We start from the raw sequence: 23139 nt of genomic DNA on the forward strand, positions 1-23139 counted from the left end.
TTGGTAAGAAATGTACGCATTATCCTGCCCATGTAATTGTAACTCCTCTGTACAGTATGTTCACAAATAAAATTAAATTAAAAAAATTAAATGGTACCTCCAATTATGTAGTTTAATGAAATAAGAGTTTTGTTGTGAGATAACAGACCTGGAAAGGAGAGGCGGGTAAAGGCGAGATATTTATCAGAAAATCAGCATCAAGGTGATTAAGAAGACATTGTGTTTCTTACTGTCAACAACTTACCTACTTTTTCCTTTGAATTTTTCTCTGTATCACCCCATGATTAATGACTGCAGGGATGTTTAATTATATTATTGCAATCCTACTCAAGTCTGGTGGCAAGAAAAGCTCTGTGTGATTCAATCTGATTGGCTCATTTAGCATCTTTTCCAACCAAACTGTTTTGAATATACGTAGAGTCAAATATCAATGAGGGGGAAATTCTGCAAGAAACCATCCTAAGTGATTATTGACAGTTGAACCAGTAATCTATACTTGCCTCTCTGCTCTGTGAACATTCTCTCCACTGATTTGTGACCATCATTGAATATCCTTTGATAGTAAATGGGAGGGTGGGGGGGTAATAATCACTGGCATTGCTTTGGATTTTCTGAACCAAGGTGTGTGAATTGCTGTTGCAAAGGTAGCAACTTAAATGCGCTTTGATCTTTAGTTTTTACCTGTTTGTGTAGTGTCTACCTTGCTCTTGGTGCTAACTTGGTAAAATTCAGAGGAATGTTTACTGCTAGTTATGCCAAACCGAAGTCTTTTCAAGCATAAATTTGCATGTTTGTTTTAAAAAAAATTCTCACTGTGGGAGAATTATTTTTCTCCTTATTTCTCTAAAATAACTTTGGAGTTGTAAAGAGGTTTGTTTCCTTCTAGTTAATATTATTCAATATTATTCTTTAAAGAGGAAGCACAGAATATATAGCACAGCTTTTCCGGTGCTCACAAATAACACCACATTCCAACCTGCTTCTGGGACAGATGAACACGGTCATAGTTAAGTGTCATTACCCATAATGCACAGGTACCCAGGGGGACTTTGACTTCTGCATTCTTTGGTCACTGCTGTCCAATAAGCTAGTCACTTTTCACTTAGGGAGGACATAGAACAACACCTGCTAGTGATGTGAAGTAAGCACAGTAGGCAGTGAGCCTCAGGGACCATTTGGTAAGCACTGGGGAAATTCAAAACTCTTTCTCAAAGAGTGAGGGTTTTTCGCCCCTTTTTTACTGTGTTTATGTTTATGTTATCTGTGTGGAGTATTGTCACTTGTCTTTCATACTACAAATAAAAATATAAATTGATAAATATAAATTTACAGTTTTCCATACTATACATCTGTTCATTGTAATCCTGTCTGTCAAAATTGGAAGTGATTCTTCAGATAATAGACAAATGTTAAAATAATGTAAATGTATACTAGAAAATTATGGGGAAAAAACCCTCAATCTTTCAGCATTTTTAAGTGACATTAACTGAATTCGGTGACCCATGGGCAGCACCAGCCTGTGTGCATGGATCAAATACATCAAACACATATTTTTCATTTTACCTTTCATGGGGCAAATGTACATGAGAACATTTGAGGTCATTCCTATAATAAAGAAGAGGAGACTTCAAATAAGGATTACAATAAACTGAGTAATCCATTGATGTTTAGATGTAGTCTGAATAGCAATGTGTCGATTAAACAATTCTCGTAAAGTCTACAAATTCACCAGTCTCAATGGTCACAGTAGAGTCTCACTTCCCTCATGCAGTTTTCAAAGATGGCATAACTTGTTCAAATATATTTTCACTTATTTCCAACAAGGCATGAGCAATGCCGTTGGGATGACAGGAAAACAACATGAGAAAAACGGATCCAGTTTCTCAGCAGATATTGCATCGTCAATTTCAAGAACATTTATGCCCACCTATAAATGTTATTTTTTAAAAGATCTATGTATTGAATTTGGATTATTTTTGAATTGCCTGCCATTTGGGTTTATCAACATTGCCATTTGTATAGATAATTAAGAGTTGGCATGTTCTAGTCATGATTAGGTTTTGAGAACCTTAAGATTATTTTTAAGTGCTGTCATTACTACTAGAAAATGGAATGGGTTCCTTAGAAAGGCTGAATTTCATTCTCTCATTGATTTATTATGTAACTGCAACAATTCTATATAGTCAGAATACAGTCTCAAATATAACTAATTGAAGGTCAATGCACAAAATAAAAAGAATTATGAGCTTACGGAGTTTTCACCCAGCTTTTTTCTTTAATATACTGTTTAAACTCACCCATCTTCTTCATTATACTGTTTGAATTCATTCAAATAGGATATATATATATATATATATATATATATATATACGCACACACACACATACATACATATGTATATGATCAAATATATTTTCACTTGTTTCCAACAAGGCATGAGCAATGTTGTTGGGCTGACAGGAGAACAACATGAGAAAAATCCATCCAGTTTCTCAGCTGATATTGCATCGTCAGTCTCAAGAACACTTATATATACACACACATACATACATCTCCATATGTGTATGTATGTGTGTGTTTCTATATATGCATGCACAAACTAATCGATCAATTAAGAGCTTTAATCAAATTCATCTGTTAACTGGTGACTCAGACATAATTGACAAGCCAGTATTTCTTAAAGCAAACAGTGTATCAGCATAATACAACTCAAAAGTCTTTTCTTACAACTTCTTAATCTTTTCCCATTCATTATGGAATGCAAACTGGAATAAGGATAGGTTACCTCACTGAATCAGCTAAAACCAAATAATTTGTGGTTTCAGTACTCTGTTCTTCCTCTTTTTGCTCCTACATGATTCTAGAGAGGAAGGAATGCCCTGGCAAGAGCATTCTAACACAGCCACTCCCTCTTCTTAGGGGTCGTTGTTAAATGAGGGTATCCAAGTCTTTTTTTTTTTTTTGTCGGTTGTGGGGCTTGAACTCTGGGCTTGTGTGCTGTCCTTGTGCTCTTCAGCTCAAGGCACCACCTCTGGTTTTCTAGTGGTTTATTGGGGGTAAGAGTCTCAGGCTTTCTTTCCTGCCTGGGCTGGCTTTGAACGGCGATGCTCACTCAGATCTCAGCCTCCTGAGTAGCTAGGATTACAGGCATGAGCCACCAGTGCCAGGCTAATCCAAGTCATTTTTAATGAATTTTATTCTCAGTAAAGATACAGATTTTATTTGATGGAAAGGGTAAAATGCTCTACCTTCTCACAATGTTCGAGTCTACTTTCTTTTTTACTAAAGGTGATGTACAGAGGGGTTGGTTACATAAGTCAGGTAATGAGGACATTTCTTTTGGATCAGTGTCAGCCCTTCCCTCATTTCCTCCCACTTTTTCCCCTTCCGAACCCACCCCAAGTTGTAAAGTTCATTTCCAACCTACTGTCTAGTGAGTATCATTGCTGAATTGGATTTATTCTCCCCTTCACTTCCTCCTCATACTGTGTAGAAAGCTGATCAAAAGCGAGCTTTCGATACTGTTAGCAAACACTCCAGTTGCTCTGTCACAATCACAGGAATGGCCTGCACCAGGTCTGCGCCGAGAACATCTCACTGCAGATAGCATCGCTATGCACCACGCCAGAAATGCCTGTGAAGGGAACACCGTGCAGGGGCCACACAGGAAAGCAGCCAGGAAGTTCAGCTTGTGCCCAGAGCTCATAGTGCTGGGAGCAGTTGGGGTCATCTCCTCCAAGTTCCGCCACCCCGCAAGTCCACATGGATGAGGACAAAGCTCTCAAACAATGCACCCACGGGAGAGACTCCCCCGCACCCACCGCCCACCACGGAGGCCCCAGGGCTGCTGTTACAGCAGCTCCATCCTTCGAGGTCAGCTGCACTGTATCCAATAGAATCATCTGGGTCTCCAGGGCATCCAAGGAACGACACCCTTTGCCTAGCAAAGAGGCGCTCTAAAACATTCGTGGATGATGATCTTAGCTCCATGTTTCCTGCATCTTCACTCATCCACCCCCCTGCCAAGGTCTGCTCAGCCACAATGGTACCAGAACTTTTGGGGGAAGGAACTGTGCTGTGAGCCTCTGCCAAGGACTGCAGAAGGCATTGCCTGGAACTAAGAGCAGCAGCAGCAGCAGCAGCAGCAGCAGCAGCAGCATTTAGGTATTTGCATGCTATCCTCAATATAAGGAAAACTTGAAGGAGAAAAGATTTTCAAAGCAGCATCTGAACAGGCTTTATCCTTGAAATATATAAAATCACTGAATGTAATTCTGTAAAGACAGATTTTTTACCATACATCTGGCATATATTTTTACCATATACATATATATACACACACATACACACACACATACACACACATATATAGAAAAATATGGTAAATATAGTCTGTGGTTGATCTATAAGTATCTATATGTTATACATGATATATAATCTATATTATTTATGACATATGGATAATATGTATTATATATGACATATATAATACATTAGCATGTATTATACATGACACATGATATATAATACATCAATATGTATTATATGTATTAATTACATATTATATATGAATAAATTACATATTAATTACATTAAATACATATTAATTGCATTTATATATTATATATGACATATAAAATACATATTATATAGACACATCTATCTATGTATCTATGTATGTATGTATCTATCTATCTATCTATAAACAACCACAGAATATTCTGGAAACATAGAACAGGATATTGCATGTTTTCTGGACAAGTTGATTTTTTTGAGTATTGTTATTGATCTATGACTTTAATATATATATGTATATATCCAGATATTTTTTTTCTATTGAGAGTAAGCATTGATCTTCATGCCTAACAAAGAGGTGCTCTGAAATATTTGTGGGTGGTGAAATATCTGTAAGGACAGGGATTTTTTTCTTTCTTTCTCTCATATACACATATATATGTGAATATCTATATCTATGGAGACTATGTATATATATATATATATATGTCAAAGGATATTCAGAATAGACTATTGCATATTTTCTGGTCTAGTTGATTTTTTATTGTTATTATTGATTTATGACTGTTGTTACTTATTTGGCCAAGGAGATAGAACATTTCATCTAACATCAATCAGAATCTGTTACTTTGTATTGAAAGCATCCAAATAGTAGGGTTTAAGGTCATTACCCTATTTCTTCCCAACAACAGGATACTTCTTTAGAGAATAGATTGAGGCTAAACAAGCTCTCTTATAGAGAAAGTTACAAGCACACCAGAATTGTCCTGGTAGTGTTTTAATAGTCTTTATCATTCCAGGCTTTTCTAACTCACAGTTTATCCATAAACTAGCAATGGATCTCAGCGCTGTGGAGATGGAGAATCAGGCGTTGTTGGATCTGCTGTCTGTTGGTTGAGAGCACTGCTTTCTGGTTTGTAGGCCTTGTTCTGGTGAACCATCATCTATGCATTGCTTCTTTCTTTGTGCATTCTTTAAAAAAATACTTTTTATTAACTTTAAGTAGCTGTACAAAGGAGTTACCATTCACCAAAGCAGTGCATAAATTCAGTGCCTCTGATCAGTGTCACCCCATTAAACATTCCCACCACCCCTCCCAGCACACCCCTCCCTCACTTTTCTTAAGTTTTAGATTATAGGTTGGACTTATTTATTGATTGATTGCCACTTAACCAAGCAGTTCATGTATACAATGCATCTGGAGCTGCATCAGCACTCAATGTCTTCTCTTCTCCCTTCCACCCCCAGCCCCTTCCTGTATGTTTCTCAGTTTTGTGGTCTGTGCAACGCATTCCTGCCTGCATTCTACTACATTTGTCCTTCATGCTTCTATCCCTCCCGTCTCGGGCCACACCCTCTCCTTTTGCAAGTACCCATTTCCTCTTACACAAGTCCTTCAGAAGAGGTATGTTGTGCTGTTTCAAATCAACCATGCTGCTTTTAAATCACTAACCCTCGTCCTTTAGCTATTCTACATTTGCGTTTGCCTCATGCAACATATTCCATTGAAGTAAACACAAAAGGCAGATTGAAAGCTTAAATGACTATAATCGGATTGGGATCGGAGAGGCTGGTTTGGGGTCAATACTTATCAAATCTGAGGAGCTTAGGAGTAGCTTGGAGAGCTTGTTAATACAGATTTTTGGGTCCCAGTAGTTCTTGATTTAGTAAATCTGGGAGGAGGCTCCAGAACTTAGGTTTCTCATAAGATTTCAGGCAATTTTTAAACTTGCTTTCTATGGATTATATTTTGAGGAGCATTGCCCTAGATAACTTATAAAGATGACTACGGTGGTGGCAGCTTTTGTTTTAAAGTGGACTAGAGAAAAATGCAAGCTTTCTTATGTCTGCGTGCTGAGGCATAGAGATTCTCCTGCTTGCTTGCTTTCTTTTTGTCCTTTTTTTCATATTGGCTCTTATGGTGTTGAGTCTTTTCCTTGGAATAGATTTTCCCCTTGAGATGGTGTTTGTGTACCTTTAATCAGCTCTCAAGTAGACTGCATTTCTCAGAGGACTTGCTTCTTTATAGGAAGAATACACTGAACTATAGAATAATTACAACATATAGGCTGCTAATAACTAGGAAATTTTAAGGTCTCATGCCAAGATGGTGTCTGGGCCTGTGTGATATATTAACATACCATCTCCCTCCCTCCAGTGACACCATAGGTTCTTGAAATCTATCACTATGATTTGAGAGGTGGAATGACAGAACAGCATTATGCATGCTGATTAAACTGCATTTAGTCCTTTCCTGAACCGATAGGGCAGATAAGAACACTCTTTCTCTTACACTAACACAAATTGTGTGCACTTGCTTGACTGAGTATCATTATGTGATTGTTTTGGTGAAGCTGAATATGGCTTAAGGGGACCCAGCTTGGCAGGGAGTATATTTATGATGTACGTGGAAAGAAACTCTGCTTAGCAAAGTGTTAAAAATGCCTTTTCCTATTAGCTAAGCCTTGTCAAAAAGTTTGAATTAGACCATTTTTCACATTTAAGAATGCATTGTCCTCTTGCTCTCTGCTTCTTTTGAACTTTCTGCAAATGCTTTCTAAGCATTATCTTGTTTCTCCCTACAACACCATTCAGAGGTGTGTGACCAAATAGTGTTATCCTCTTTGTACAGGCGCAGAGAAGTTAATTGACTTTCTTCAGGTCATGGAGAAGCAGAGAGAGCCAGCAATAAAAGAAACATTAGCCTGCCTTTTTACAGCATGAGCACAGTGGCTTCCACAAGACTCCTAACCCTGTCTTACCTCTGCCTGCAAAACATCCTCTGTCCTGGACATTATCTGCAGGTACTGGGGTCTTTCAAGAATATTTACTTGAATTACAGCATGTCCAAATTTGGACCAAATAATTCCTGCTTATGAATTTCCTAAAATGCTAAAACAAAATGAAACAAAACACAGCAAAACAACTTTTAGAGGTAGTGAATTAAAAAAAAAAACCACGCGAGATTCAAGTAATCCTCAAATCACAAAGAAGTGATTGAAGTATTTTTATGACTTGAGATTCAAATTTTATGTACTTAAAATATGTTTTCCAAGGATACAGGTTGACCCACTGTAACAATGAGATGTACGAGACACTATGTTGAAAATTAACTTTACAACCTGGAGGGGGCGGGGGAAGGAATTAGGGAGGTGGGAAGGGAAGGGATGGTAGGGGAAAAACAAAGGAGGGGGTAACAATGCTCAATAGGAAATGAACTCATTACCTTACTCATGTAACTGTACCCCTCTGTACAGTATCTTTTTTTGGGGGGTCCGGTTGTGGGGCCTGAACTCTGGGCCTGGGCACTGTCCCTCTGCTCTTCAGCTCAAGGCTAGCGCTCTACCACTTGAGCCACAACGCCACTTCCAGCTTTTTTCTTTTTGCTTATGTGGTGCTGAGGAATTGAACTCAGGGCCTCAGGCATGCAAAGCAGGCGCTTTACCACTGAGCTACCTTCCCAGCCCTCTGTACAGTATCTTTACAATCAAAATATATACTAAAAATGCTAAAGACAATTTTTTTTTGTTTTACCTTGCCATAGGAAAATATATGAGCCTGGGTCATTTGTAAGGGAAAGAGCTCCTAGCTTTGAGGGTCAAATGCAGCCTGGCATGAGCTCAGCGCTGGAGAGTCCACTGGTTTCATGTGTCATATTCATCCTGGCAGCAGCAATGTGGTGGGGACGAGACAGAAGGGCTTGAATTCCCAGGAGAACTGACTGATTCCCTTCAATAGGCAGCAAATCCAATGACCTAAAGACCTCCCTTGAGGCTCAACCTCTTAATGGATCTGCCATCTACACACTGCCACACATAGGGCACGGCCCCAGCACGAGACCCCAGGAAGCAAGCCATCCCTGAAGAACATCAGGGGATGCCCACAAAGCCCCATTTCTTTTGATAAGAAATGGCCTGGGATTGCTAGGTGACAATCTGCTGTGAGCCTGTGTGCTTCATCTTGTGAAAACTCTCAGTTATTGACCTTTTTTATTTTTCATTTCAGTCTGGCTCACTGATCTGCATTGTTTATGTAGCCAGCCATTCTCAGAAAATGAGGTGATGGGTAGCAGGAATGAATCACACAGCCCTAAAAGATGTTCAGACTCTCTCTGGGCAAAGAATAGATGTGCTTACTTCTCGCTGTCCAAATGGAAGTTGATCTACCCGGGGATCTTCAGCAGCAGTGAAACCTTCTGTGTGTTTGTTTAGCCTTCTCTCTGGGCATATAATGTCACTCCAGGGACCTTGAGGTACAGAGAACCCTCAGAAATGTGCAATGTACCTGCTATTGCTTCTGCTGTGTCTAATAAAGTCCTTTGTCTCTGATTCATCCCTCTCATATCTTCTGTTGGCAGCCAGGGATTGGTGCCTGCCTAGATGTATATTTATTCCTGTGGGAATTCTCCTATTTCTAATTGTCTTCCATGCTGTCAAATGTACTAAAGTAGGACAAAACCTCCAGGAGTAGTCTTCACTTCCTCCACGGATTTACGATGTGTGGAGGTGAATGTGGCAGATTTCTTTTGGAAAATGTGTCTTGAGTCTTGTCCATGCACTAGATGTCCCTCCTTCCAGAACTTGTTTCCCAAACCTTATTCTTTCTCCAATTCTGAGTTCTACAGAAAACTTTCCTCCCAGATTGGGACTGCCTCCTTCCTCATCATGCAGTTGTTTCATTACAGCCCTCTTAAGCAGCATAATATCTTGCTGTATTATCTACAATCAACACTGATAATGTTACATTACCCAAATTGCTGGAAATCCATTACACCCTATATATGGAGAAAATGAGCACTAAATCTACACAGCTGCTGCTAGCTGCTCCTTTAGACTTCCCTGTTGTTAAGTAATGAATCTTTATCAACTTCCTGAATAATTTACTCCTACATGCATTAAATTGAATGTAAAAGAAGTTTTACAAAATGAAGACAAACCAGTTCTTGGAGTTGATGATATCTTAAAACTTCTTTCCTTTGGTCTGAGTGTTCAGTGTCATATGAGTATTAGTATTATATTTAAGAGTAAAATTTAAGGTAAAAGTAACACATCTATAATTATTGGTATGAGCATGAAACTCATATGAGGGAGAGAATAGAAGTTTCTGTGATTAGAATAAATGTGAGTTGGTCACACTAATTTTCCTTAATTGAATATTAACTTTGCTGTGTGTTGGGGACGCATTCCTGTAATCTCACCTCCTCAGTAAGCAGTGGCAGGAGTGTCATGAGATGAATCCAGACAAAGCAAGACAAATAAAAGGGGTGGGAAGTGGCCCAAGTGGTAGCTAGAGTTTACCTAGCAAGAATTAGACCCTGGGTTCAGTGCTCAATAACACTTACACACACACACACACACACACACACACACACACACACACACTTCTCCAGGTGATCAGTACCTAAAAACATAGAACAGAAATTAATTAAGTAGGACGTCCCTTGCACAGTTGAAGTTTACATTTAATAAGTCTCTCTGGGGATATGGATATTGAATGAAAGAGAACAGGTCTCCACAAAGATCCCAGGCATTGTCATTCATCTCCAGCTGGTATGATGGGGTAGGCAGGCTGCTCAGTCCTGCCCAGAATATAGCTACCAGGAAGACAAACACAGAGACTCTGGAGTAACCAAGAAGGTTTGCACCCAGAAGGATTGCTTCTGAGCAATCATTCACACAGTGCAACAGAAACTGCACGGTTCCTAGGGCTTACACTCTGGGCCTGGGTGCTGTCCCTGAGCTTTGGTTTGCTCAATGCTGGCACTCTACCACTTGAGCCACGGCGCCACTTCTGGGTTGTTTGGCAGATAATTGTAGTTAAGAGTCTTGAAGACTTTCCTGCTCTGGCTGGCTTTGATTCAAACAACTCAGCTTCCTGAGTAGCTCAGATTACAGGTGTGAGCCACCAAGACCTATTGCTTGCAAAACATGATTTCTAAGCCTTAAATACTAAGTTTTAAAAGACAATGTGGCACTATAATTACGTCTTTCAGATCAAGAGTAGGAATTACCAAATATGATTGCTTAGACTTTTGTCTACTTTGTTTTTTATTTCCATGTCATCACTTGAGTGTCATTGAAAAAATAAATCCTATTTTCTCACTTATCAAACTCCAAGATTTTTCCAAGACCTTCTGGGAAGATCTTGGAAGACAAGTACAAAGTTGAAGAATTATCTTAGCATTTGCCTGGCACATCATTTAAAACATCTTGAGAGGCTTCCTTTTCTTCCTCCTCCATATGGCTTGCCTTTACCTTGTCTTCAAATTTCTTTGTAACATGCCTTTTGAAAATAGCAAGTTTCTATTTAAATTGAAAAATAGGCCTAGCCCTCATTTATTTCGTTTATTGATGTAGTTTACTTAAGTGGTTCATTTAAGTGATTTCACTTACCAAGAATAGATATGCCAGTTGATCACTGAGTGAAGCAATGATTTTGAATTAGTAAATAAAACAAGATAGAATCTATGTGTTCTTGAGATAAAGAATAGATGAAAGAACATGAGGCATTATGTTTTTCTAGGTTTTGATCTCTCATGCTCAGACAATAAAACGTACTTTTCCCATCTTTCAGTTATCAGAGCAAAATAGATGTCAAATGCAAACAAAACTTGATGATCTCTGTGGAAAACATCATGCATCTGTCATAGATGTTTGGTTGTCCTAAGGAGGTACAGTGAATAATATTTTGTAGAGATTTATTCACAGATATATTTATTTTCTTTAAATAAATAATTCCATCAACAAAATTCTAATAGATATTTCCCATTTACTTTCAGAATGCCAACTCAATTATTTTAGTTACTAGAAGTTCCAAACTGAATTCTGACATCAGGAAAACTGCATTTATTTGTAAGAGGGGGGAAATGGAGATTGGATTTAATTACAACAGTTTTTTTTTGTTGTTGTTGTTAAAACAATGTCCAAACTTGCTTGTTTAAAAGAAAAATGGAAGGTTTGGGGCAGGGGGAGTCATTAACATTAATAGACAAATTTTCGGTTGCTAATTTGAAATCTCTACTTGAATTAATCAAACAGTAAGAAGTGGAATGGTGTAATAGAGAGAAAAAGCAGATGAGAATCAGGAATTCCAGATACATCCGTGCTACTAATTATGTGGCCTTAGGCAAGTTCCTTAATTGTGTTGATCTGCACCAAGAACCGCTGAATTGTTTCGGTAGATATTTCCTTGTCCTGTAGCATTTTTGTTATTCATAGTATGACGTGCTGAGAGCCACCAGCATGGCTTTGCCACACTGTCGTCTATCTCTCTTTGGCCACAAACGCCTTCCCCTTTCCTAGGTGTAGTGCTGTTTATCACACCTCTGACAGGATGATATTTTTCTGTGCAGAACATCTTACACAGTAATTTGAATCCCGTAGAAGCATGCCATTAGTCATGGGATACTGGTAAATTTTCACCTAGACTGTAAGTGCTTTTGTGACCTGACTCCACCCACTTCTCACTACTTCCCTGTATCAGTGACCAGGTCTCCTTGGTATCCTGTCCTGGAAAATCACTGGAATTAATTCCTCTTCCTTTGATATCTGGGCCTTTGTTACTCTCACTTTCTATTTCTTCTTGGCCATTTACCTGGCTGAGTTGCTTTTCATCCTTCTCAATCCTTTTTTCTATGAAATCAACTTGACCTCATTCAGGAAAGTGACATTGGTCTTATATTTTTGTCTTCATAATTTTCTGTAGTAACTTTTCCGTAGTAGTCCCATTATTATTCTTCATTAATGTGATCCAAACAATGTGAGAATTTTTGTGTGGTTTTATTCTGCCTACAGCCTCTTGAATAATGACTATATGGCCAAACACAGGCCTACAATTCATTGCAACCAATGAATGGAATTTATTGTTCGTTTTATATCTTAGTGACATTTGAGGACACTCTTACAGTCCAAGATCATGCATTGTGAAGTCTGAGTAACTGAAAATTCTGTATTTATGTATACATGTATGTATGTATGTATATAAGTATATATGTATGTGTGTATGTGTAACATAGCTCTGTGCTCAGGAAATTGCTTATAGTTTTATCAGGTTTCCCAACAAAACTACAATCCTGAGAGTTCATTGAGTTTTAATACTGGAAGACTGTAACTTTATGAACCAACCCCAAAGCAATAATAATATTCCTTCTATGCTAGACACTGTCTATCTAATAGTTAAGAACTCATGAAAGTCATCATGGCTCTTTTTCCTTTCATCAGATCTCTATGTTGTCACTTTGTGAGCAGGGAAGGCAAAACCAGAAACACTTTTTCGCATTCTTCTTGAGCCTTTAAGAGTTAATGTCTTTAGAGAGATTTGAACAGAGAGATGGATCAAGGTATGTTGATAGACGAATTGTCTTCCTTTGGTCAGTTTACCTTAAAGTATTTTACCTGTGTCCATAGTTTTCCACATGCTCTGGACATTTGGTAAATTTCAGTAGAATATTCTCAATTGATTTTCAGTAAGAAAAACCATCAGCTTGTGCTTCCATTGAGACACATATTGGTATCCTGCTTCAGAAATCACTAGCTCCTGTTTGCTAAAGGAAACATTTGTCTTGTCTATTTTTCTGTGGTGGTATTTGTGTTTCAACTTAGTGTTTCCTGCTGGTTGGCAACCACAGTATAACTGAGCCATGATTCCAGTTTCTTTCATCATTTATTTTTGAAGTAGGATCTCACTTCCTGTTTAATCGATGTGCTTGGAGTATGATCCACTTATTTCAGGCTTCCTGTCATGGCTGGGATGACAGGAGTATCCCACGATTCTCAGCTTCTTCCCATTGAGCTGGAAGTCATGAAATTTCCTGCCTGTATGGACTGTTGTGGAAAGAAAGCCTGCTCATTCCTGGCTTCTCATGAACCTGGAACTACAGGTATTCATAACTGTGCTCAATGTTTGTGTACAAGCTGCGGTGGAAAAATATGATCATCCTCTTCTCAGAGATGGAACTAGTGTCTTATGTCTATAGTCCTAGCTTGTCCAGAGAAACTAGCTCCAACTTGCTTCTATAATTCTTAATTATTTTTCTTCATTGTCTAAAAAATGACATTTTAATCCACAAATCTATCAATTTGTACTTCATGAAATGCATGCTTTTAAAAAATACATTTCTAGATGCAATTAAAACTTCTATCTTTGAATGCATTTTAGTCTAATAAGTTCAAACAGGTCATAATTCATTCCATGTTTGTGCCATAATCTTATTTACCTGAATATCTTTAGAGTCATGTGGCAGCTTAATCATATGTGAATGTAAACTCAATTGTACTGTAGAAATTAAATTAAAATATACTAATTATAAGCTTTGTGGGGAAATACAATTTATCATTCAATTGCAGCCAGAGAATTCCTTTGGAAAAATGGTTTGAAATACCAAAGTGTGCTGGAGAGAGAAACATAACTACATTATACTGAAAAATTTAATGTCATCAGTCACTAATTTCCTTATACTAACTATCAATCACAATACCACCTCCATAGTACTACTAAAATTTGTAAGGAAAACCATGAAGCTCACTGTAATTTACTATTTTGAGAAATGTGGTCTCTATTTGCATATTAAAGTCACATTCTATTCTACATCTAAACAAATTTGTTTTAAAGCCCCCAAGTTCTGAGTGCTCTATCTTGTCATTTGCATCCTGAGCTCCAAACCTCTTGTCAGCTTTACAAAAATTTTGGGGGGAAATCAGAACTGTATCTGTGGATGGCAAGGGGAAAAAGGACAGTCCTGGATGCTACAATGAACACAGGAGTGGCTTCTGACAGAAAGAAGCTGTGTATTTATCTTGGTTGGCTTGTCTGTCCTTTGGGGAATGGGTAGAGCACTCAGAACTTGGAGCTTAAAACAAATTTGTTTTAAGTTGTTCCTATTTGTAAGTTGCTCCCAGAGCAACTTAGTACCAGGGTAAATAGAAGATGACTTTGTAATATTGTATTTTTGCACTTCCTTCTTTTATTTTTTTCTTAGATAGTACTGGGATTTGAAACCAGGACCTTACACTTGGTAGACAAGCACTCTACTCCTGAGTTATGCACCCAGCCCCCTTTTCTTAGCTATTTTTTCACATAGGGTCTTGTGTTTTAATCTAGGGTTCATCTCAGATTGAGATGATCTTCCTATTTATGCCCATCATGTAGCTTTAATGACAGGCGATTGACACCAAACTTAATTCATTTGTTGAGATAGAGTCTTGCTTATAGTTTGCCCTGGCTGTCCTTGTACTATCTCCCAAGTGGGTGAGATACAGCCTTGCACTACCATGTCCTGCCCGTTATTCCCCCTTAAATTAAAATGCTATTTTTCATATTTGTATGAGAGTTTTTAAGATAATTTTAGTGAAATCTCACACACAGATTTCAGGTAACAGTATCCTCCTTGTTTGAAGCATTTAATCAAAGCATCTGGAATGAAAGCCTCTGACTTTTTTCCACCACTGTAATTTGCATAGGTTTTGAGGTGAAATTGTATTTTAGGGAGGAGTTTTGATTGTAATGGACATGGGGGCCAGCTTTTATATAATCCTTTGCTCTGAGCCCAAGTGGCCTCATCTAGGACTAAGTAGATCCTTTCTTTGCCAATCCATCTCTTCTCTCCTTCCTTCCTTCCTTCCTTCCTTCCTTCTCCACCTCCCCATCTCCCTCTTTTCCTCTCATCTCTCTCTCTCTCTCTCTCTCTCTCTCTCACACACACACACACACACACACACACACACACACACACACACTCGGTCTTCTATTTCTCTGTTGTTTGTGTATTTATTTGTAGATACAATCTTGCTAGATAGTCCCAGGATGGCCTTGTAGCCCAGAGCTACAAGTGAGCTATGGTCACCATGGAGCCCAGGGTGTTCACCAACTCCTGATCTTGCTTCTGCCTTGTGAGTGATGGTGTCACTCAGGTCTGGCTAGAGGGGGATAGTGAAGACACTTCTCTCCACTTGTTCATTGGCCTCAATCCTTTCCTGCACATGGTCCTTATCTCCTATCTTCTCATCCTCAGGGACTGACATAATTGCACTAGCCCAGCCTTTGGCCTCATAGTCTGCATGTCAATGCATGTTCTCACCTACCTAGCACTCAGCAAGTAACCCGGGGACGGGAGGGAGGAAGTGTGGCTTACAGGTTCTGATCTCCCCCCTTTGCTCTTGCTTATGCTATGGTGGTTTACCATGTCAGTGTGAAGGTTCCTTCAGTTTTGCTAGTCTTAAATCAACTGCCCCAACACCTAGCAGCTTTGTTCAGTTCACCCCGGCTCACCTCTGCACTGGAGAGGTGATGTTGTGCTTTCCATCCCCACTTGTGGTGAAGCATTTGAGCAGATGACCCAAGACTGCATATTTAGTGAGCTCTGGAGGTTGCTACTCTGTACTCTTCATAGAACATTCTAGTGAAATCATTAGGTGGATGGCGCTTGAATCCTCGTGGTGATTGTGGAGCAGGAGGAAAAAGTTCAGGCTTGTTCAAGTTTAGATTAAGAATTTGAGATGTACAAGATGTTATGTTGGAAAAACAAACTTTACAACTTTGGTGAGGGGGAGGATGGGAGGGCAGGGATGGTAAGGGGAAACAAAGGAGGAGGCAACAATGCTTGATAAGAAATGTACTCATTACCTTGCTCATGTAATTGTAACCCCTCTGTATGGTATTTTCACAATAAAAAACAAAAGAATTAGAATCGTCCTTAAATTGTGGTAGTAACAAAATTGGATCACACAACTGAAAGTCATGTCAACCATAAGTGAGAACAGAGGAGGAGTGTGACTATATTGAGTCTTGGGATATAACTTTGGAATTCTACAATAAATTTTTATCCTGCAGTTAAGAAGCTTGTCAGTTGTGAGGCTTGAACTCAGGACCTAGACCTGTCCTTGAGCTCTTTTGTTTATGGCTAGCATTCTACCTCTTTGAACCACATCTCCACTTCTGGTTTTCTGGTGGTTAATTGGATGTAATAGTTTCAAGGACTTTCCTACTTGAGCTGGCCTTGAACTGCGATTCTCGGATCTCAGCCTCCTGAGTAGCTAGGATTATAGGCATGAACCACCAGTACTCTGCTGTCTAACACTCTAAATATGCACCAAATTGACACAAACCTTTCCAGAGTAGCAATCTAGATGGACGGGAGAGGTCAAAACCAGGGTGGTGATTGGAAAAACTGAGGAGATAATAAGAAGGGAAGAGAAGACAGTAGGTGATAGAACTCCAGAAAGACAGTTAATATGAGCCCAGTGCTCCACACCACCATTTCTTTAATGGATTGCCAATAACCCCAGTGGTGTAATGTGAAATTGCAATTAGGTAAAGCCATTTATTTGCATGACCACACTGAGGCTTCTCAGCTACATTGTTTTCTGGAGAGCTGACTTTCAAAGTTTGTAAGTGTATAATCTCATTAAAGCTGGATGAACTTTTCCCAGGAGCTTGCCACACAGGAAGTGGCTCCTGGAAACAACTGGTCAAGGATGAGATTTGGTTCTCATAACTAAAAACCAAAGGAGTGGTAAGAGTATCTTTCCCCTTAAAGCAGTATGTATTATCTTTTATGCCTTAAACTGAAATAAATAATTGATACAGAAATTAAAGGAACATTTAAAATTAATGAATTTTTTAGCAATGTTGCTCTCTTTGAGACTGTTATGAGTAACTCTTGCTTGATTTCAATCTCTTGATATATTGCACCAGTGATTTTCTATTTCCAAGTTTAACGATTAGACTCCCAACAGTGCAAAATACATTTAAAATAAATACTAAAGAATTATAAAATGTATCGGGCAGATTAGATCATGAATTTACAGAATTATATATAGTTTTCTGAAAACTCATTAGTAATATCAGTAGAATATCTAAATGTCCTAGTTTGTCTAGGATAAAGTTCCAATGAGGTTGACTTTCAAATAGAGAATATTAGGCTGAGTGTAGTAGGACATGCTTGTAATCCCAGCTATTCAGTAATCAGAGGAAATTGTAGGTGATGGCCGACCTGAGTGAAGGTTAGCTAGGTCCCCATTTCAACCAATAAGTCAGGTGTTGTGGCACATATCTGTTATTTCAGGTATCTAGGAGGCGATAAATAGAAGCATCACAATCCTATAGTGGCCCTTGGAAAATAACTAAAGCAAAAGGAAGTGACTCAAACAGTAGAACACCTGCATAGAAAATGGATGGTCCTAACTCCAGTAATGACAATCAAACAAAATAAATCTGGAAAATTGTCCCACAAAATTCAGACTACTCTTTTTTCATGCCAGAGAAAATTTTAGTGTTGTATATAGAAGCAAGCTAAGCTCATTTTCATCTGGGATGGATAAACATTTATAGAACAACAATGAAGACAATCCAAAGATCCTTAGGATAAAGATATGAAGAATAATGGGGTATGTGGATTCTTGTTAAGCTCAAATGAAGAACAAAGATATAAATCTAAAAGGCAGAGGCTCAGGGCATACATGAACCAATTTACTCAGATCTTTTCCTGTGTTGTGTTGTAACAAAGGCAGCTAGTAGCCTTCCTCTTCTTCATTTCCAAAGAAACAGGCTCTCCAATCCCCAAAGCCCATGCCACATGAATACTGGGTCCCCTCCATACAGAAAAAGCTGAGGTGACACAGACATTTGTGTGGAACAAGTTTTATTTTTATCTTGCCTCATCTCTTTTTCTTTTCTCCTTCCCTATAGTTTTCTTCCTCCAACAAATAATTCAATTAAATTCAGACTTATTCATGTTATCCCCACTTTATAAATTCATGTCCCTTCTCTTTAGTAAACAAAGGGAAGATTTGTTTTGTATTCTTTAACTGAGAAATCCCAAGCTGGGGGTAATGGGTGGGGGGTGAGTGTAATTGGTCACCGTTGATTCCTGCATAAATCACTTTAATCATGGCAAGTACTTATGTGCAGCCCTTTGCATTAGGAGGGGAAATATCTGTAATTTGTCATGAATCTCCCAACACATGCGAGCTCCCCTTCCACGCCTCCCCCCACCCCCACATACTCAGAAGACAGGCATACACACATGTACTTAAAAAGAAGTAGCACTGTCTTACTGAGCTCTTTTGACAGGGAGTCTGCATATGATTTTTGATGGACATTTTTCCTCTATCACATATAATATATTGATAATTTTCAACACTAAAACAAAGAAAGACTAGCTGACAAATGTTGCCATCTAATTGACTTGTGTTCTTGCTAAGTTGCAAAAGTTTAATATGCTTAATTAGAAAAAGCAACATCCTACCCCAGAAAACTGTGCTATATTAATTAATGGCCTTATTTGGGCATATTAATTATATGGATTTATCACAGGAAAAAGTAATATTAAAAATATATGACTTCAAATCATTTCTTGCCAAGAAAACCATCTTTATCCACAGTGCCAGTGCTGCATATTCTAATTGGTTTTAGCTTTACTTTGCTGAAATCTAGCTTAACTATAATTAAATTGGAAGATAATAATTAAAATAATGAAGAAAATTTGTCACTTTAGAAGCAGATTTTTTCCCTTTTTGTGTAATTAGTTTATGAAATTATCACTGCATATCCTGATTTCCAATAAGGTGAATACACACAATCATATACAACAGTTTTCAAATACAGACCGAATACAAAGCAGAAAATTTCCAATTTCTTTGAGCAAGAAAAACCACTTCAACACAAAAAAGCCCTAGGAATTTAAGAGTTAGATAGAAAATAGCCATTGTCAGCTTGGGTTAGGTAGGATAGAAGGTAGCCCATCCTTTCTTGCCTTTATTTATACTGACATATTTAATGTATTTGTACTTATATTGAAAAACCACTTTTTAAATCTCAGTTAATCTTGAAATTTTGTGTCTGAATAATTTTGTGAGGAAGACTTGTGTAAATGCAAAGTTACTTGATTTCTCCTTTTAGAATCCCCTGGTGGGGACTGGGAAGGTAGCTCAGTGGTTGAGTGCTTCCTTAGCATGCATAAAGCCCTGGGTTCAATTCCTCAGTAACACATAAACAGACGAGATCAGGCGCATTCAGGATGGTATGGCCGTAGACATAACACATAAACAGAAAAACCCAGAAGTGGTGCTGTGGCTCAAATGGTAGAGTACTAGCCTTGAGGAAAAAAAGCTCAGGGACAGTTCCCATTCCCTGAGTTCAAGCCCCAGGAGTGGCAAAAAAAAAAAAGGAATCTGCTGGTCTCTGGTGGGAGAACGATTTTTTTTTAAATAAGTTTTTTTTATTGTGAAAATATTGTACAGAGGGGTCACAACTAAGTGAGAAAGATTATGAGTACATTTCCTATCCAGCATTGTTGTTTGTGCACATGATTGCTGCAAATTTAGAAATTGTTTTCTCTATAATCCATGGCCCCCCATATTTCTCTGTAAATAGAGACCTTAGGTAAGATTGAGAACAAACCAAGAGTTGCTGGTCACAGTCCCTTTATTCATTACACAATTCCTAGTTTAACTGCTATATCACATTGGTTCTCTATCATTTCTCCTGTGTTTTTCTATTGAGTGTAACTGCTTGAACATTGTAAACAAGAGCTTCTAAAATGCATTTCTGATTCATAGGTTTGGTGTGGTTTTTAACAGGCTGCACTGGTAGCAATCTACAGGCTTTGCCAGTGCTGCTGGTTTAGCAGCCCCAACTTCTGTATCAAAGTGGTAAGATCTGGGGAACCCATGATTCCTACTTTGTAAATGTACTAAACTGCAATAGGGAAAGTTTTAAAACTTTTTTTGATCCATTCGTCCTTTGAATGGTACTTGGGACCCTGGGGAATAGTGCAACAATGAGCATGGTTGTGCAGGTGGCTTTACTGTATCCTGCCTCAAATGGCCAATGTGGTAGAGCTGGATCATAGGATGGTTCTGTTTACATTTTAAATGAATCTCCAAACTGCTTTCCACAGAGGTTGCAACATTTTACTCACCCATCAGGAAGAATGATATTACTCATTATGTCATTGCAAGGAAATGGATAGACTGGAAAAAGTTATTTTAAGTGAAGTAGGTCAGGCCCACAGAGACAAAAGACACATGTTTTTGTTTTATTTTTCTTCACATGCGGAAGTGAGATGGAATTTATAAATACATATATAAACATATCAGGGTCAGATGCATATGTACATTAATGTATTAACTAAAGTAAGGTGTATACAGGGGAAAGTTTCAGTGGTGTGTAAGTTTTGAACAGGTGACTAACAGTCTAATAAAATAAATACCAATAAACTGGAACTTTAAGTTGAGGGCATGGATAGGTTTGGGAGGAGAATGATAAAAGGGTTGACACTGATCAAGATGCATTACACTCACAAATTGACGTGTTAAATTGAAACCCCTTTGTACAGTTACTTAAAGACAATGAAATTATAATAAAGAAATTTAAAAAACAAAGATTTTTACTGCTGATATTGATGGTAGGCTAGAAATATTTTTGAGAAACGCTATATTATGTTCGCTGTCATTTTTCTAGGTTTTAGTTGCTTAATCTGATAATTACAGAAAGAAATAACTTGTAATTTGTTTAAAAAAACCCTGTGATTTCACACCAGTCAGTTTTGGAGTTGATGAATTAGACTCAGTGAGCCACGTGGGCCTTTGCTGCAGCTATTCAAGGCTGCCCTATAGTCTGAAAGCATCTGTAGAATAAATGCAAATGCATGTATGTGTTTAGATGCTGACAAAATGTTATTTCCTTCAGTGAACTTTTCTCACTATCATATATTTGGAAAACAGAAGAAGCAGGTGTTTGTGGAAGCCTGAGGGCTCCAAGCCCAGCATTTTTCAGTGGGAGACATTATAGGAGAGATGATAGACCAAATGCAGCTCCATCAGCAATCAATGTGGTCACAACAATGCCAGGAGCCCAGACAAGCCAGAATAATTCCATGTTAGCTTAAAGATAAAAACAAGCTACACTCTTTTGATTCTTGTATTTCCTGGTACTGAAATATTTTTAGAGACAGGCTCAAGAAATTTTAGCCAAGCTTTATACTTTAATCTGTACCGGCAGTTTTATTCAACTTAATATGCTTTGGTATATTAAGTATTCACTCATTTAATGAGACTTAAACGGAGTCAAGAAATAGAAAACAGAGTCTTGGAAGTCTCCAGGAAATACAGTGAGAGAGAGAGAGTATCAGTAGTGGGCCTCTGGAAGCCACCTGACTTAGATATTCTGGGACTGTTCTGAAAATGTTCAAATAGGTAATAAAAGTGACTTGGAATTACTCAGTTTAATTTTATGCTGTTACCTTGAAAAATACATAAGTTGGGGTAGATATGCAAAGTATGTGACACCTGCTATACAGGCATTGTGCATATAATGTTGATTATTTTTAGTTACAAAAATCAGTGCAAATTCCCAAATAACTATGGGACATTTGTTTAGGGCACACTGTGGTCTGAACTCAGGCCCTCGCATTTGCTTGCCTTGCTCACTTGGCTGGTGTTCTCCTACTTGAGCCATTCCTCCAACAGAGCTTTTTTTGACTGATAATTGGACATGGAGTTTTGCTGGGTTTTCTGTCTGGGCTAGCTTTGAACCATAATTCTCCAGGTCTCAGCTTCCTAAGTAGGTAGGATTACAGGTATAAGCCACCAGCAGCTGGCTACTCTACATACTGTAATGGCTGACTGAGCATCAGCTCCCCAAATGTGGAAACTTTTATTTCTCTTATAACAAATTGTTTGTGGCATCCTTGAGATTTCCTCTAGGGCAATTTTCTTATCTTGTATAGTGAACAATACAAGTTGATAAATTCATTATTTACTACCACGTTTATAGCATTATATTCAGTGGGATAATATAAAATTTTAGTGAGCTAGAATAACATCTCATTCAGGTGACCTGCAATGACTTTAGAGTCTGAATTCTTTTTTTTTTTAGAGTCTGAATTCTTGTAAAAGAAGATGACATTCTTCTAATCTTCACTGTGCACTTTAAAAATTATTATCTGCAGACTTATCAGTCATAGATTACACCAGCTTATCCATAGATTTATTTATATCTAAGTTTGTATCTTAGGATTTTCTAGACTCATATTTAGCAAAATGTGTTTCATAGAAATTTGAGTGTTTCTATGATGATTGAGATGGCATTTCCCGTCTTCTGCCATCTTGACATATATAATCGAAAATTAAAGCCAATGTGAGTATACTACTAGTATTTTAGTAGTAACCAAGGCAGAGCAATGTGACCAAAGATAGGATTATGTGCCAGTAACAAAATGTGGAATGTGAGATTTTGGTAATGTCTATGTAAAGACTTTCTCCATGTTCTCCATTCTTGGATCTCTCATTTTTATTCATTTTTTTTTCCTGATCACTGTAATCTGGGTCACTAGATTCCTACTGCAAAAACAGTCAAGACCAAGATCGATGCTGATTGCTCATTCTTGTAATCCTAACTATTTGAGAGGCTGGGAACTAGAGCATTGCTCTTTGAAGACAACACAGGCAGAAAAGACCTAGAGATTTGAACTCTAATTAACTAAAGAAAGAAAGGGCATGGTTCAAGTGGCAGAATACCCTTCATGAGCAAGGACACTGAGTGAGCATGAGGCACTTAGATTAAACCCCACAACTGAAGAAAAAAGTTAAGAAAATGCTGATAAAACATATTTTAATGGGAAATAGG

Source organism: Dipodomys ordii, unplaced genomic scaffold (assembly GCF_000151885.1).
Source record: "Dipodomys ordii isolate 6190 unplaced genomic scaffold, Dord_2.0 Scaffold30, whole genome shotgun sequence".
Lineage (NCBI taxonomy): Eukaryota > Metazoa > Chordata > Mammalia > Rodentia > Heteromyidae > Dipodomys > Dipodomys ordii.